The 18,666-nt window shown below is 36.2% G+C and overlaps 1 protein-coding gene across 2 annotated transcripts in view; it reads left to right on the top strand.

Annotated features, from left to right (window-relative positions):
* LOC136853442 (uncharacterized) overlaps positions 1–18,666 on the top strand; it is a 59,791-nt gene that overhangs the window by 26,173 nt on the left and 14,952 nt on the right. The gene's annotated exons all lie outside the window — the stretch shown is intronic.

Below are 18,666 nucleotides of genomic sequence, written 5' to 3'. Positions count from 1 at the left end.
TCACTGAACCCCACTTGGATTTAAAATGTCTCGATACAGTCCACGATGCATGAATAATTCAATATTACTATTGATTCAATGAATATTCAAATTAATTCAGTTCAGTGATGGGTTTCAGCGCTTATTCGCATAAAATTATTTCGCTGCGCGGTAAGGAGTTAACTGTTGCAGAATTTCTCGTATGGGCAGTGCTTCCAGACTGAGTGGCACTGGTGGCGAGTACCAAGAGGAAAATACGTTCATTTTAAACCAAATTGCCACAGTAATCCAACGCAGCGGAAATAGTGCCTAGAAAAAACCTAATGAAAAGCAAAAATCCTTAAAAACCAGTAGCTCATCGGGAGATTTTTTTTCCTTTTTACTAAATTACCGACAATTTAACAGAATCATATCTAGACGACACTGTAAAAGAACTTAAACATTTTTTTCCTCCAGTGCGAAAATAGAGAACAATCACGTGAAGGCTTGCTTCTCTCTCCATCATTTACCGTGACAACGTTCGCTCCTAACTCAGTGAAAACCCTGATACAAAAGAGCATCGAACTCCGGAACTTTCTTCCTTCAACACCTTTAAACACCGACAATAGCATTCTAAAGCTTCGTCACCTACTTCACAATAGTTGTCTATTCTTAATAATTTAACATAAAAGAGGTACACAACTAATTTTCCATGAAGTAATTTCCTACAAAATTAGGCTTATGGAGAAGTAGAAAAAAAAAAAAAAAAAAAAAAAAACGCGTAGGCCAGAATATTAAACTAACCATATAACTGTAGCAGGCGCTTTAAAACTTTTTCTGTTTAAATGGACAAATATCTCTAGATTTGGAAACGCAGGTCGAACAGAACAGTCCTGTACAAAGCTTAATTAAGATTCACAGAACACTAACAGCATGACAAAGTAACTAATTTAACAGCCAGGTCTATTTATTTTTAACACAGTTGACTTCTTTTTCCGGCCCCATTCCGCCGCAGGTGGCCATAGAGACCCGCAAGATAATTTGATCTACACGCAGGAGTCCAGACATATTCTCCGAGTAATACGGCTTATTCCATAATCATTGTCAAATCCACATTGTCATAAAACTAGGAAAAAATCATTTTTACAAAATTAACCAATTTAACAGCCAGATCTATTTATTTTTAACACAAGTGACATATTTTTCCGGTCCCATTCCACCGCAGGTGGTCATAAAGACCCGCAAGGTAATTTGTTCTTCACGCAGTAGTGCAGACACATTCTCCGAGTAATACGGCTTATACCATAATCATTGTTAAATCGACGTTGTCATCAAACTAGGATAAAGTTTTCATTTTTCTTCTTGAATGATTTGATACGTTTAGTCCTGATATCAAATGAAAGTTTATTGTAGCGTCTTGGGGCCGCAAATTTGAAGGCTCTAAAAATGACTCGTATCAGCAACGAGTCTTGTCTTGACTCCATTCGTTGGCTGTATATAAGTAACATGTGGAACAAAGTTTGTTGTGTATATATATATATTTAAGAGGGAGAGAAAGAGAGATTTCGCGAATCACCGAAATTTGGTTGATACGGGATACAGGAAGCGGTTCACCTCGCTCGTTGAACTTCACCTGCTGAGGGAAGTCAGGGGTCACTGCACGGCAAACTCCACTCGTGAACACTGCTTTGCCTTTTTTTTTTTGTCTTTTTCATTTCTTTTCGTTTGTGTCTAATGGAGTGATAACTTCACCGCTATCCTTAGTTGTATCGTACTATGAAGTCTTGGCAAGGATGACATCGCTCCATATCTTATTGGTAAATCTTGTGTGGTTATTTAAAAAATGTTACGTAAAAAAATTGATGTTAGCCATCCGTATGAAACATGCACTTTGTATTCTCTAATATACGCAAGGTTTCGTTTTATTTTTGACAATAAGGGTAATTCAGGTGGGCTGTGGCACGAGGACCGGTTCCTAAAGTTCCGTTACTCAGCCGAAAGTATCGTACCGCGATGATGAAAATAAATGCGCTCACAGAATGTGTATGTCATCCTCTCATCCTCACGTGATGCCTGATTTGGTTGGTATCTGAACTCCGCTACTTATCAATAAATCTGCTCACCTCACCATGACAGAGGATGCGATGCTCTTTTACAGAAAGCCAATGAGTATTCTACTTTTTTATGGGTCAAGGCCCTTGCCTGAAGGTATTAGTAACTGTAGTTACCCATAGGTACAGCGCCGTTAAAGAACTCGCGACGTAATGACCATAATAAGTGTTTCTGACACTAACCCTTTAGTTAGCAGGTTCTGGACCCAACAGTTCTAAAGACAACGATATATATTAAAATCCGGTACATTAACATTGACAAAACCCCATGTCTCGCCCATTTTATTTATCGTTTCTCCTTTTGAATATCCCTACATCCATTTTTATCAATATCACGTTTATTCCCAGTTAGTATCTCACCTCATTTGTATCTACACTCTCGGGAGCAGAACGTAGGAGCGAGAAGCGAGACTTTAAAAATTCCGTTGCCATAATGGTCCGGGAATCCAGTACTATCCAGTGTGAGAACCCTAAACTAGGCCTAAGTATCGAGGTCTCCCACAAAGATTCGTCTTCCTCCAATGAAATAAAGTGATGGACGACCAAATTTAATCTATTTAAACATTTGGATTCTGATACCGCAAGTTACCTCCCTTGCACACCCGCAAAATTATCCCTCAAGACTCCTTGAAAATATAATACAATAGTCTGTCTCTAATCATGTTCCCCATTTGTTTTTCTCTATACACTTGTAAAAAATATGGTATATTTTAGTCAAGAAAATGTGCCGTGACCACAATTCAAAATGACCGTACCTTTTTATTGCTATTTTTTCTTCCAAGATAAATCTAATTATAAATTTTGTCTTGTCAAAGATAAATCTCCAAGATTCTTTGCAATCTTACGAGAGAGAAAATAAGCATTTGCAATATATATCTAAGAAAATACAGTAAAAAAATAAGTATGCGTGACTTTCACATTTGTTCCTCTGAAAGTGAAAAATCTTATTTTGATTATTTGGGAAAAAAACGAGGACACAGTAAAGTCTTCACTTCTTTGTCTGAAGTCAGGGGTTTCGAGGACTTAATGTCCGACTTCCTTGGTGGTGATATTTTCACCACATAAACAAAAGGGAGACCGGAAAAGAATGATGTCTCGAGTGGCATCCTCTGAGTTTTGCTGGGACCTAACGGACTCTGTATATCCCTTAATTGCCTTTTGTATACTAACAAAACCATTAAGGTTCGTAATGGGTCGGAGATACACCCTAAAAATAATGTTCCGTTCTATATATATATGTGTGTGTGTGTGTATGTATATATATATATATATATATATATATATATATATATATATATATATATATATATATATATATGTAGAATCTACTGGTCACTTTTACCAGACACATGTAATTCTAATAGCCACAATGCCCTCTTAACTTCTCGAATTCTTCGCGCTTTTTGGATATGCTTGTAACTACGAAGCCGAAAATATCCAGACGGAAGGAAGAGCCTGTGAATATGGTCATATATTAATATATATATATATATATGAAGATATATGTGAATATATATATATATATATATATATTATATATATATATATATATATATATATATATATATATATATATATATATATATATATATATATATATATATATATATATATATATATATATATATATATAATATATATATATATATATTATATATATATAAATATATATATATATAGATATTTATATTATATATATAGATATATATAGAGATACAGGCTATATATACAGTATATATCTAAGGACAAAAATTGCCAACCGGTGACTTTTTCCCTAAGATTATCAAGTACTGTACAACATCACAAAAATTTTAACTTATGAAAATAAAAAAAAATTGTAAGGGATCAAAAGAGTTGTCATTTTGACGACATTTTAGTATTACCTAAAATTTAACTCTGTGTTAAAATTCTCAGCCTCTTTCTGAAAAGGTTCGTGAAAACAGGCCACTGTAATAATCTTTTTCTAATAACATTCCATCTGGACATAGCTGTGCACCGACTGAAAAACGACTTCCGTAATTTTTATTCTAATGTAACATTTTCAATACGTTTTCAATTTATATTACGATTGTTGTCGGTCGTATGTACGGATGGCAGTAAGAAGAGGAGCTGCGGCATGTTGGGGCCGCTTCAAAGGCAAAGCCCATCTACTACTACTACTACTACTACACTACTGCCTCAATCTCACAAAATCATCTCTAACTCTTTAGAAGAAACTGGTTCAATTTCGGAAGCCTAATATCACATAATGCCATTTTTTTTTACTGTCTGGCAGTACCACCAACCTAGTGACCACCGACTTTTATCACTGAAGGTAGTGTCTTCCTTACTGTCATCAAACCATCTTCCCGGAAACGCGAAGAGAAAAGAGGTTGTTCACTTTGTTCACTTTGGTTTTATGTACAGCCCTCCACGGGGATAATTCCCTCTCTGGCGGGCCCTTGTACGTTTTCGAAATAAGGTGCTTCTTATATTTTATAATTTTATTTCAGTGTTTTCTCGTCAGTATCGTAGCTCCTGCAGAATAAGAGAGTCTTTAGTTCCTTTTTAAATTTGCATTCTTCTTGTATGTTCTTCACTTCAGGCGGTATTTTGTCGTATAGTCTTGGTGCGCAGTGTTCAAATGCTCTCTCGCCTGACTTACAATCTGTTCTAGGTTCAAATAGCCTATAAGCTTCACTTGCATGTCTGATTACAATATTCTTTTCGGGTCTAAAGAAGCTTAAGCAATTTCTAGTGTTAGTTTTATTTCCTACGGACTGTATGTTTATTAAACTGCATAGAAGATTATTAGTCAAAGCCATGGTCCGTATTATTTCTCACCTTTGATACATAATCTTTATATACTGTGCACTTATTGCCATCATATGTTTTATGTTTAGTATCACTATGGCCTTTCTTTACACAATTTTTACACTTGAAGATGCTGCTAGCACATTCATTTGATTTGTGATTTTCACCACATCTAGGGCAAGCTTGGTCACTTCTGCAATTTGTTGCGCTATGACCAAATTCCTGACATTTAGGCTACAGCACTGATGGGGCATGTAACAGTCTTATACTGTGCTGCGGCTATACAGTGTAAACAATCTACCACCTCTATCATTGATAGCCTTTCGTATTTGTGGTGTGCATTTGATGATATAGTGTTTGTATTTGTCATCTTTGGCTGTCATTTCCTTTACAGTTTTTAGGTCGTCATTTTCAGAGATGAGGCTATCTATCCATGGATTTTTCTTTACAATATTAGCGACAATGTCGTCATCGTCCTTTTTGGTTTAACTTTACCTTTCTCATTTACTGATATATTGCTGATTTCCCGAATCTCCATTTTTGCCTTTTTTAAGTTTTCCCTGTTTGGAAAGTAGAAACTGAAAGTATTTGTCAAGTATACAGTGATTTTTAGGTGCTACTTAGGCTTGTTATCTATCTACGCGTCACCTATTCCGAGGTGCTAGTACTAACACCGTATTGTAAATGTAAAGTAGATATCATTTATTAATATAATTTGTCGACCACACAATATAGAAATGGTGTATATAATACTTTGATCCCCGAGGGGCTAGTACTAAACACGGCGTCCCAAGGAGCTTCCGCCATGTTTAGTACTAGCACCTCCTAGTAGGTGACGCCGATTTTTATTTATACACATTTTCAACCTAGCATGAGTACAAGTTTCGACATCATCAATTCTCCCCCCTCCCCCGGGTGTATTAGTCAAGAAATTTGTAGCAGACGAAGCTTTTGTGCAGGTTCAGTTCACATGTAATACTATCTACTGACCTTTTCTTTCTGTACATTGCGGTTTTTTCACTCGTTTGTGTATGCAAGTTCTGTCGGGGGTAACGGTAATCTGTGGAAAAGAGGAAAAGGTGAAAAGAGAGAGAGAGAGAGAGAGAGAGAGAGAGAGAGAGAGAGAGAGAGAGAGAGAGAGAGAGAGAGAGAAATTCTTTCATTATGTTTTTGCCGGTAAATGAAAAGCGTGAAAATATAAAATTTGCAAATTAGATTGTGCGCGCGCTCATGGGGACAAAGAAACATCGCAAAACAGAGGTCAGTATTCATAAGAGGAACATTTCGAGTTTTACTGATCAGTTCTGTTAAACTTACTTTTGCAACCTGGGAAATAATCGCTCTCAGGTTCTAGCACTATCAATTTCTTCAAAATAATTTTTGCTTTCTCCTGGAAGAGCTATTATTCAGTCAGTATAACTCATGGCTCTTCATCATGCTAAAGTATAATGATGCTTTGATCAAAAAAAACAATTTTGAGACTTATTCCTTCCAATGTTCGTTGGTGAGTTTTACAAATGGCATAAATGATATTCATATTACTCTGAAACTATGGAGCTTGAGTTTACACTTTATGTTATTCTAAAAAAAAAAAAAAAAAAAAAAACAATAATTTTGGAGTGTCAGTTGAAGCCACATCTGTGAAGATAAAATAGAACTAAAAAAGACCGAGCAGTGAGTTTATTATATATATATATATATATATATATATATATATATATATATATATATATATATATATATATATATATATATATATATATATATATATATATATATATATATATATATATATATATATATACATATAAATATAAATTATATATATATATATATATATATATATATATATATATATATATATATATATATTGTTCTTGAGGCAAGATTCTTTCATCATGAGGAAAAGTGAGTAACGTTACAACAGCGAATTCTTCCAGTTTCGCACAATTGCAAATTGCTTTTGATGGAGACTCGATGTCATTTTCGTGAGATCTGACTGTCGATTAAAAATAAAGGAGGAAGACTTATAACAGAAACTAGACTGCTTCCATCTGAAATGAACTGAAGCAATGAAATGACGAGAAGTAGGTTAGGTGAGTCAAGGTAGGATATTTCGTCTCGCTTCTTCTTATACTTTTGTGAAGCGCTTTAATGATTTTCCTTTCACACACACACACACACACACACACAAAGAAAAATGGGGAATGGTTTACCGAGTATGTCTTAAATCGACTCAAATGACTTGAATGAAAATTTACAATGTAATACAAAAGAACTGGAAAGGTAGATTACCTACGGAGTGGTGATTGGATTCACGACACGTGCGTACATGGTAGACAGCTATTCGTAAATTTACAGTTACATGAACTCGATAAGGAAGTAAATTTGTCTTCAGTGTTACAGCATAAAATGACGACTGAGCATGACTTACAAGCTTTAATTCTTCAATCAATCCACGTACACAGGCAGTCAAGTGGCATACAAGACGATGGATAAGGTGGTCAAGAAGACCGGGGCACAAAGAAGGCAAGTGGCAAAAATAGAAATCGCTGGAGAATAGACGGAAAATTTTAAGGAGAATATATGTTGCTTTGCATGCAAGGAAATGCAGAGAAAGAGAATACTGAACTAGTGGATCTCTGGATAGGATGCTAATGGGGAGATGCTGTCTCGGCTGAATGTGGAAGTGACAGCAGTTCTTTGGGGGAATTACACACCCACCCACACACATATATATGTATATATATATATATATATAAATATATATATATATAAATATATATATATATATATATATAAATATATATATATATATATATATATATATATATATATACTATATATATATATATATATATATATATATATATATATATATATATATATATATATATATATATATATATATATATATATATATATAAATATATATAATATATATATATATATATATATATATATATAAAAATATGTATTATATATATATATATATATATATATATATATATATATATATATATATATAGTCCACAGGAGAAAGAGAATAAAACACTAGTAGCTCGATAATTTCGCCCTCCACCAGGTCTCTTCAAGTAATAAAGCCCTTGAAGAGGCCTGGTGGAAGGCGAAATTATCGAGCTATTAGAATGTTTTATTCTATTTTCGCCTGTGGACTATATTGACATATCTCATCTTCATGGTATGAAGATTATATATACATATACATATATACATATATGTGTATATATATATATATATATGTGTGTGTGTGTGTGAACGCGCCCTTTCAAGCAGTCTTTCTTATAAGATTAAATAAGTGGGCGGGCAAGAACATCCTGGGTGGGCATGGCCAAACTACTCCATCGAAGAAAGGAGGATACCACAGCAAGACTGCAACACTTAAAAGAAGAAAAACCGTTCTTTTAAGAAAACTGCGCTGCACAAACAACCAAATTGTGACAAGAAACGCGAAGAATCTAATATATTTCTCCATCGTGGCCATATACACATAGGTAAATCCTACTGGTCAGCAAAGCAGATACAATACAGTACCTCCTCCAGTAGCATTCTGAATAAAGCTCAGAGGGAAGTTGTCAGGGTACCTCAGGAAAGAGAGGCCATTATTCTCAGCCAAGTTGATTAATCAGCTGTCTACGTAATCATGGAGAGGGGAAAAATACGTGGATATGGATGACATCCTGAATGATACAAATCAATCCGAAAGACTTACAGAAGGACCGAATGGAGACACTAAAAGAGAAGAGTACGGCCCTAACGACATTCTAACCTCCTATACACACCGGCAGTTTGTTCTTCGAGGTCCTCTGTTGAATTCATAAACCTTAAAACCACCGAATTTTATGGAGACACATTGTCCCTGGATCAGACAGCCTTTTCACCAGTGCTCCAGCACAGGAGACCATTGACATCTTAAATAATGTTGACTGCAGATCTGATACTGATAATTATATATATATATATATATATATATATATATATATATATATATATATATATGTATGTATATATATATATATATATATATATATGTATATATATATATATACATATACATACGTACATATATGTGTGTCAAAAATGATTCATCTTTCTTTCGTCCACTACTTACGCTGCATTTTCAAAGCAGTGAATGGTGATTTAACTGCTGTCCTGTAAATGTATGTTACCTTGAAAGTACTATTTAACATCTCATTGCAGGTAAAAATAAGATGAGACTGCACTTGGGTATTTGTATCAAGTAAATAAGAGGAAATAACCTTTACAAATCTAATTTAAAGTAGATTAAGGACGGCCACTTCTGAAATGATGCTCTAGATGAGCTGGAAATTGTACAGTCTAAGAAAGCACGTAGCTTCTTAGTCAAGCCCTGACGCAACAACGATTCTTAAGTCCACTGTGAATGTTGAACACCGAACCATAACGTTTTGTAACCGAGATTGCAACTTTCTAATCCATCGCATTTCAAAGTATTTTACTTGTCATTTAATACTGATCGACCTTAAGAGAGGTTTAAAGCAATATTCTTTATCTATGATTTTGCGGTGGTTGGTTGTTGAATGTACCAGTACTGAATACTTCTATATTACGACGCAACTCATTTTATATCTTTCTGCTATACTGTTGTAACTTATACCTATAGAAATTTATCTACAACATTGTTTCACAATGTTGCTTTAGATGTTTACGCCTCGAAGTGAAACTGACATGAATTTCTAAGTTTAGTCAACTTTAAACATGCTTTCAATTTAATGCCTACGAGTATTAGCTACAATCTATCTCACGTCGTAGCATTATAAACTGCAAGAAGGCAACATCAAACAAAATCCTCCCTAATTTGAAAATGAAAGTGGATTTTATCATACAGCATAAAATTTTATAAACACTTTTCATCTTCTGACTCTAAGTTCAAGAGCTTATTAGCCACAATATTACAATAGCCTAACATTACATGATTACACGTAATAAGGAGTTATAAACGTTCCGTAATTTGCCAACTCTGCGATACAGTAATCCAGTTTCCTGTGGTAAGTTGCGTGGCTTTTATTACCACAACGCTTTTCCAGACACTTGCTCGGCAATCTTGTGAATCAAACTCTGGCTCTGTTACCAAGGTCACACGAATTTCCGCAAAATCTTTGACAGAAACGCTTCTGATAAGGAGAACATGGAAATCTTAAAACTATCCCTCATTTTTTATCAAATCTGTTACAAATAACAGTTCGAACACAAGCTGGAGTGATGTAAGTTAGCGTATAATACATGAAATTCCTTTAAGTGAGGAAAAGACATACCTGAAAAGCTTGCGTGTCAAACATATTACCTGCGTGTGAAACTATCCTAGCAGACACCTAATCAAATCCAAGACGCGTCACTGGTATGGAGACGATTACCTTATTTTAGAGGCAGATTTGTGAATGCACGAAGGGATCGTATCTGTGAAGAGATTATATTAAACAGTCCTTGATTACTGTCATTTAACAATGGAGAAGGAGTGCTATAACGATCCTAAGAAATTGCCCTTATTCAAAATCATGGGAATGATTCAGCTAAGTATTGGCAGCGAGGCTTCAAACCATCGGTTTTCACGGCAATTACAGGTAACGAATAAATTTATATGGTCTGAGTTATTCACCTGGAGTTATTGGAAGATTTTTTGTTTTTTTGTTTTGGCTGTTTTATGAAGATACTAATATCTGTCTTGAGACAACCAGCACATGGCAATTAATCAGCCTGTTCCTAATTGCGCCATGGATTTTTGGCCGCATTTGATAGTGTCCCCTGACATGCATTTAATCTGTTATCAAATATTTGACATAAAATTTCTCTTCAAATTTATTCTCTCTCTCTCTCTCTCTCTCTCTCTCTCTCTCTCTCTCTCTCTCTCTCTCTCTCTCTCTCTCACTGGTTGTGATGCAATTCCGATGCAATTCCTTGTGTCTTTTCGTTTCGGTCTGGCTCAACAGTTGCCATCCAATTTGTTTGGAGGATTTCACTTGAGGCAGAACTATCACAGGCGAACAGCCGCAGATTTCCTCTCTAAAACCACACCCTCTCTATTAACGGCCCCTCCTCCCTCCTTTCCTCTCAAATCTTGTCGTTACCTCCCCTACAAAGCTATCATTGCTGACGTGAAGATTTTTTCTTCCTTTTTTTTTTTAGTGATCTCGGAGCGGAAAGGTTTGGCCTTTTTGTATTTCATTCTGAAGACTAGTTGTAGAGGGGTCACTGCTATCTCAAGACATGAAAGTGCAGTTTACTTTTCAGTCTGTCTGGTTATGCAATGTAAGACGTGACCGAACGACGTGGCCCTTCCCTCTGTCCCCAGAGTATTGTGTCTGACATGGTGCAAGTTCTATTACATCTCTGAGAATATAATTTACCTTTAAATCTGACAAGTGTTGCGTAGGTGGAGGCTATTAAACCCGGTATGTACCCACCTATTCGGAGGTACTAGTACTAAACTTGGCGGATGCTCCTTGGGACGCCGTGTTTAGTACCAGCCTCTCCGGGATCCAAGTATTATATGCACCCATTTCTATATTGCGTGGTCGACAAATTATATTAATAAATTATATATCTTCGTGCGGCCGTCTACTTTACTTAGCGCGAGTTTACCCTGGACTTTGACAAAGGTTGATACTTCCCGGATTAATACCTACTAGTAGGTGGATTACCGAACTGATGCTTCTTCTTCAAAGAAAGAATGAAGATAGTTAGGGCAATCAACTTTATCCTTATCAGTTACTGGTAGAGATAATGCTGTAGCCTGAAACTTTTTGACATTGAAGATCGAAAAGGATTCCTTGTAATGCTGTCACAATATGCCCGGCAAGTGAAAACATCTGTCACTGATTTTGATATGGTACCATTGCTCGACAAGAACATTTCCCATCAAACAAGCTTGTTAGACCCATTGTCCCTCTTTGACAAGTGTGGTGATTTAAGCTCTTCGTTGGGAGAGTCGGTAGAGCTGTGGACTAGCACTCGCTAGGCCCGAGTTCAAGTCTCCGGCCGGCTGATGAAGAGTTAGAGGAATTTATTTCTGGTGATGGAAATTCATTTCTCGGTATAATGTGGTTCGGATTCCACAATAAGCTGTAGGTCCTGTTGCTAAGTAACCAATTGATTCTTAGCCACGTAAAATAAGTCTAATCCTTCGGGCCAGCCCTAGGAGAGCTGTTAATCAGCTCAGTGGTCTGGTAAAACTAAGGTACACTTAACTTAACTTCTTGCTTTCTCACAAGTACTGTTTCTGTCGTATTTCTGTCAGATGATCTCTCAGAAATTCTTATAGTGCGTGTGTTTGGCTTTTGATAGTTATACTAAATGTGAAAGTAAGCATTCTTTTGTGTTTTTTCACTGCTCTAATTTCTATCTTTACGAAATTTCGACCTACTGTTATGTTATGTGCCGTGATTATAGAACTTCTCTTTGTCCGTTCTCCCTTATAGAGGGTGACTCGAAAGAAAAGCAAGAACACAGCCACGTACAAATTCATCATCAATTTTTTCATCTCCAGGCGCACTGTCTGTATAGTTAATGAAAGTGGAATGCACAATTCTTCACAAAAACACGAAATACAGTAAAATCTCCAGATTTTTTTTAGGATAATCCACCCCAAAAGAAAAAAGTCTAGGCTGGATTTTTGTTTGCCTGTTTTACGTTATCCTAAAAAAGAGTGTTTTACTAGAAGGATCGAGTCAGAAATAAAACCGTAAGGACAATTACTGAAATTCCATATACATGCAGATGAGGAAATTATGAAAGGGAGATGGAGATGATTTGGACTTGTCCTACGCACAACCCATAGGAAGAAGTGAAATGTTAGGCGAGATCCTAGGCGAATTCCTACTGGCACTAGAAGTGTTGGATGGCCTAAACCTATTTGGATGGAAACTTTGTTTCACTGTTTGGTTTTATGCACAGCCCTCCACAGGGATGATTCCCTCTCCGGTGGGCCTTTGTACGTCTTCAAGATAAGGTGCTTCTTATATTATTATTGTCTTCCAGCGTTTTCCCGTCAATATCGTAGCTCCTGCAGAATAGAGTCTTTAGTTCTTTTTTATATTTGCTTTCTTCTTGTATGATCTTCACTTCAGGCGGTATTTTGTTGCATAGTCTTGGCGCGCAGTGTTCAAATGCTCTCTCGCCTGACTTGCAATTTGTACGCTTCACTTTCATGTCTGATTACAATATTCATTTCGGGTCTAAAGAAGCTTAAGCATTTTCTCAGATGTGTTGGTTCATCATATTTAGTGCTTTAAAGACTGGAAGTAGTATTTTATATTCTATTCTAGCTTTTACTGGGAACCAATGTAGCTCAATTAGTGCTGGGGGAACGTAGTCCTTTTATTAACCTGGCGGTTCTATTTTGTACTCCTTGCAATTTTCTTAGTAGTTAGTTAGGGAGACCACATTATATAACGTTGCAGTAGTCAAGCCTCGAAAGTATTTGGTTGCAAATTGCTGTTTTCAGAGTATCTTCGTTTAGGCATTTTCTAATAAATGCAATGTTTCTAATATGATAGTTACAGGTTTTTGTAATATGCAATATATGGTTGTTCATCGACAATTTATTATCAATAAATATTCCTAAGTTCCTCACTACTGCTACAATATTTATTGTTGACGAACCAATAGTTATTTGTTTGAAGTGTTCATTTTTTCATAATGCACTGTCAGATCCAAATAGCATACACTCAGTTTTGTCTTCATTAAGTTTCAATTTCTTCGCCGATATCCATATTTTGATATCTTTTTCATCAATATTACTTTGTCTTCCACCGTTTCCACAGGAAAATGGAACTGATGATCATCCTGTTTATATTTCTTATTTTCTAGATACTTGATTTCAGTGGACCCAGAACGCAGTTTAACAAGGCCTTTCTTTTCTGATTTCACAGTATAACAACTGTAACCTTCCTGTTTTCTAAGTAGCTTTTGTACCATTTGTGTACATCATCTTCGATGCCTACTGCTCTCAGGTCTTCAAGCAGCAGACAGTGGTCAACGGTGTCAAATGCTGCACTTATAGGATGCCACATTTTCCATTTGCTATAATTTTTACCATATTTATAATTGCGCACAATATAGTCTTAGTTGAGTGGTGTTTTCTGTACGCTGACTGATCATCAGGTATAATATTGAGTTGTTTCACGTGTTTCCAAGTTCGTTTGTGAACTTCCGTTTCTATAAGTTTTGATAAGTACAACAGGTTCGATATTGGTCTATAGAAGCTTAGATTTTCTTTATCGCCTTTTCCTTTATAGGCCGGTTTTATACAAGCAAGTTTTCACTATTTGGGAAGGATGCCTGTGCTAGACTCATGTTGGCAATATCAAAATATAGTTCCTGCAATCGATCAAAGGTTTTTGCCTCATAAATCATTTAGCCTATGGGAATCGGGTCATTTTCGTAGTTGGTGTTTTTACTTTTCTCATCGTTTTTTCAAAGTCATTCATGTTCAGTTCTTTATACTTACTGAATTTGCTATTTCTCATTGTGATCACTGGGAGATCAGGAGGGACCTCCTTATCTAAATTTTTTCTTCAAAGTAGTTCACAAAGTTATCGGCCAGTTGTAGTCACTAGTTACATCAGGTAGAACTTTTTCTTTCTTGAGTCCCAATATTCAGGCTAAAATGTCATGGATTTTTGGGGGGATTTTTCTCTACACTAAACATTTTATTGTAATATATTTTCTTGGTTTTCATAATCAAGTCGTTGTACTGATTTCTGGCTGTTTTATCCAGTGACCAATTTTCACTACTTCTTGATTCTTTCGATCTTTTCCATAGATCTTCCACTTTTCTTTTCTTTTTCTTAGCTTCACGTAATTCACTGTTAAACCATTTGGCATTTTCTTTAACTATCATTTGCCTTGTTACTTCTGGACGTTTATCGTTGTAGTTTGACGCCAATATATTTTTGCTATAGACTGTAAAACACCGTACACATACTTGGTCGCCTGTCACGGTATTCCTCAAATTACACCTGCACTCCTGGCTTGTTTCTCTTATTTTCTTTATGCTCTCAACAATAAATTCGTCATCTTTAAAGTTGGTTTTGTTTCTGTAAGTGATAGTTTTTTCAGTGTATAACCTTTCCAGATATTTATGCTAAATGTAACTATATACTAAGGGATTCTGAGCCGATGAAAACGGTTTTTCGCCAACACCTTTTTATCAAAAATCGGATAAAGGTGAAAGTTGGCAAGTGTAAATTTTCTAACCCTACCTAATTTTTGCAAGTATTATTCAGTACCTAAATTCCAATAGCTCTGGTACTTATCAGAGTAAAAGTGGGTTTCTTACGCCTGAGCCATCAAAATCGCAGGTGAGGGTTTTGAACACAATAGTGACGTTACGTTGGCTGAGTCGGTTGAGCTTCAGTCACTCGATGGGCCGGAGTTCAATTCCCCGGCCGGCTGATGAACAGTTGAAGAATGTATTTCTGGTGATAGAAATTCATTTCTCGTGGTTCGGAAAACGTCTAATCCTTCTTCACTGCGGAGAGCTGTTAACAGCTCAGTTCACTAATCGATAATTAGTGACGTTACCATCATGGGCCTTCAGCTACAGTGAAGAGTTGACATATGATGGAAAACGTCTCTTCACTGCAGGATAATTACTAATCGATACTAGTACCCTTGACTGCATTATCATTCTCAATAGGACTTTTTATTATGACTGCGTTATCATTTCAATAATTATTATTATTATTATTATTATTATTATTATTATTATTATTATTTTGTGAAGGTTTCATCGTATCTTCCACAGCAACTGTTGGGACTAAGTTGTTAGCCTGGAATTCTTCCCTTTTCTTGATATTCCTATTGTTTCTACTTTACAAATAATTCAGTGTATGTAATTCATCCATATAATGAACCAGTCTTTAGCTCATTTATTAGATCCACAGTACATCTATTCAGGGCGGGAATACAAAAAGACAATCCGTTTTGTTTTACATCAGGTTTCGACACTATAGCCTTCTAGTTGCTGTAGCAAGAGATGAGTATTGCCAGGTAACTATTACCCGCTATAGAAAATAATAATTACCTATTCACGCTATAGTATATCTTGCCACGGGTCTTCTCGCTTGTATACAAATTGGCAAGCCATAGCACAAATGCAGTCTTGCAACCACGGGGACAATCCCATATCCCGCTGGTCATTATCGAATTCACCTGTTAGTGACTTACTGCCTACCTGGTGGATGGGCGGAGCCTCGTGACGTCATATTTTGTTTACGTCACGAATGGTTTTAGGATCCTCGTCTGTGATTTTCTCGGTTCCGGCATCGGCGCCTTCATTTTACTCCGTAAATATCAAAACTATCGAAAAAAAAGAAAAAAGTTAAGTATGTCTTAGTTTAACCAGACCACTGAGCTGATTAACAGCTCTCCTAGGGCTGGCCTGAAGGATTAGATTTATTTTACGTGGCTAAAAACCAATTGGTTACCTGGCAACGGGACCTACAGCTTATTGTGGAATCCGAACCACATTATAGTGAGAAATGAATTTCTATCACCAGAAATAAATTCCTCTTATTCTTCATTGGCCGGTCGGAGATTCGAACTCGCGCCCAACAGAGTGGTAGCTGAGAACGGAACCCGATAGCCCAACGAAGAACTTCAAAACTATCGAACTTAGGTACTAAATAATACTTGCAAAAATTAGGTATACACTTGCCAACTTTCACCTTCATCCGATGCTTTGATAAAAAGGTGTTGCCGAAAGACCGTGTTTCATCGGCTCTGAATCCCTTAGTAGTTTATGTATTGGAGATATCACGCATTCATGCTCAACTTGTGTGTCACTCAGTCTCGTTTTTGTAGGTCAATGGTATGGTTCAATACAAAGATTCCCACTCCACCATCGTTTTTCTTTTCTCTCGGTACAATGTAAAAGTTGTGAGACCCTGGCGTCATTTCGTTTATTTTAGAGTAATCACATTATTGCGCAGCCAAGTCTCCGTTAGCATACATATATCTATATTTTGATAATTTTTGAGATTTCTAATAGCGTTAGTTTTATTTCCTACGGGCTGTATGTTTATAAAATTGCATAAAAGATTATTTAGTCAAAGCCATGATCCTTATTATTTTTTTACTTTTGACACAATCTTTATATACTATGCACTTATTGCCATCATATGTTTCATGTTTAGTATCAATATGGCCTTTCTTTACACAAATTTTACACTTTAAGGTGATGCTAGCACATTCATTTGATTTGTGATTTTCACCATATCTAGGGCAAACTTGGTCATTTCTACAATCTGTTGCGCTATGACCAATTTCTTGACATTTATAGCATTGATAGGGCATATAACAGTCGTATACTTTGCAACGGCTATACAGCATATGCAATTTGTTACCTCTATCATAGATAGCCTTTCTTATTTGTGGTGTCCATTTGATAATATAGTGCTTAAATTTGTCATCTTTGGCTTTCATTTCCTTTACAGTTTTCAGGTCGTCATTTTCAGAAATGAGATTACCTATCCATGGATTTTTTTTTACAATTTTATTGACAATGTCATCTTCGTCCTTCGGGACATTAACTATTTTTATTTTTGGTTTAAGTTTACCCTTCTCATTTACAGATATATGCTGATTTCCTGAATCTCCTTTTTAGCCTTTGTTAAGTTTTTTCCTGTCTGGAAATCTTACAAATAAGTGTCCATCTCTTGTTGAGACGGAAGGCCTGAGATGAGCCGAGATTTGCGGAAGAGAATACGCGGGGAAGACACGCGTGGCGGAACAAGATCCAGAGACCCTTTTTTTCCTCCCGAAGCTTTCGAGGCGATGATGATAATGATATAGTCATACGTATACCTGCCCTTTGCATGTATGATTCATGTGCACATCGTGTAATCTGCAACCTCTATGAAGCGGTTGACAGTGATTACAGAGAAGAAAAGCCCATTTTGCATATATTTACAGATGGCTTCCTTAACGTAAAATTGCCATGCGGAGATCTTACGTATGTTCATCTGATGGGAAATTCCCAATTTCTCGAATTCTAATATTCAATTAAAGATAGTGCGTTACTTTACGCATCGTAACTGCGTTCTGAGAGACCGATATAACATGTACTTTGGCGAAGGTGAGAAGCTATATGGTGTGACAAGAGGAGGAGACAGGAACGCTAATTAAAACTACGAAAGCATGCAGACAATGGAAGTAAAGCGGGGACTTGAAAGATAATGAGAGGAGGAATAATCTCTCACGTCTGATCGCTTCTTCCATGCGGGACGCGGGAGGGAGGGGTCGCATTCACGGATCAGCAATTTGCATACCTACAATTTGCGGTCATTCTTGATGCAATTCGTGCAATGCCAAGAGTACATTATCCCCTCTCCTTTGACAAAGCTACTGAATAATGGGAAGCTTCTAAGGGTCGATGGCTATTTCCCACAGACCGACGCAGGTGATTGAAAAGAATGACTAAAAGTAGAAACGAGCAAGCGCAAGACTGGAAACAATCACTCGAGGCGTGTTCCAAGATTTCTATAGAAATCTATCTGCTAATATTTTCAAGGTCTAAAATACTTTGTGGTGACTTACGTAGGTAATCAAATAGACTAAAACTTTTTCTTCACTAAGAGGTAACAATGTATTCTTTAAAGATTAAATGAATCACAAAGGATATTTTAACATAGCGTTGAAACTTTCCAATGAGATCCACCATCAAAGAAATGAAGATTTTAGCCTACCTTATGTGATTGTGCTGCTTTGATAATAAGTTGTGGAAAGACAATATGCGTATATCGTT

This window comes from Macrobrachium rosenbergii, chromosome 27 (genome assembly GCF_040412425.1).
Source record: "Macrobrachium rosenbergii isolate ZJJX-2024 chromosome 27, ASM4041242v1, whole genome shotgun sequence".
Classification (NCBI taxonomy): Eukaryota; Metazoa; Arthropoda; class Malacostraca; order Decapoda; family Palaemonidae; genus Macrobrachium; species Macrobrachium rosenbergii.
The sequence above is the reverse complement of the archived record's forward strand: the minus strand, read 5'-3'. Positions and strand labels throughout refer to the sequence as shown.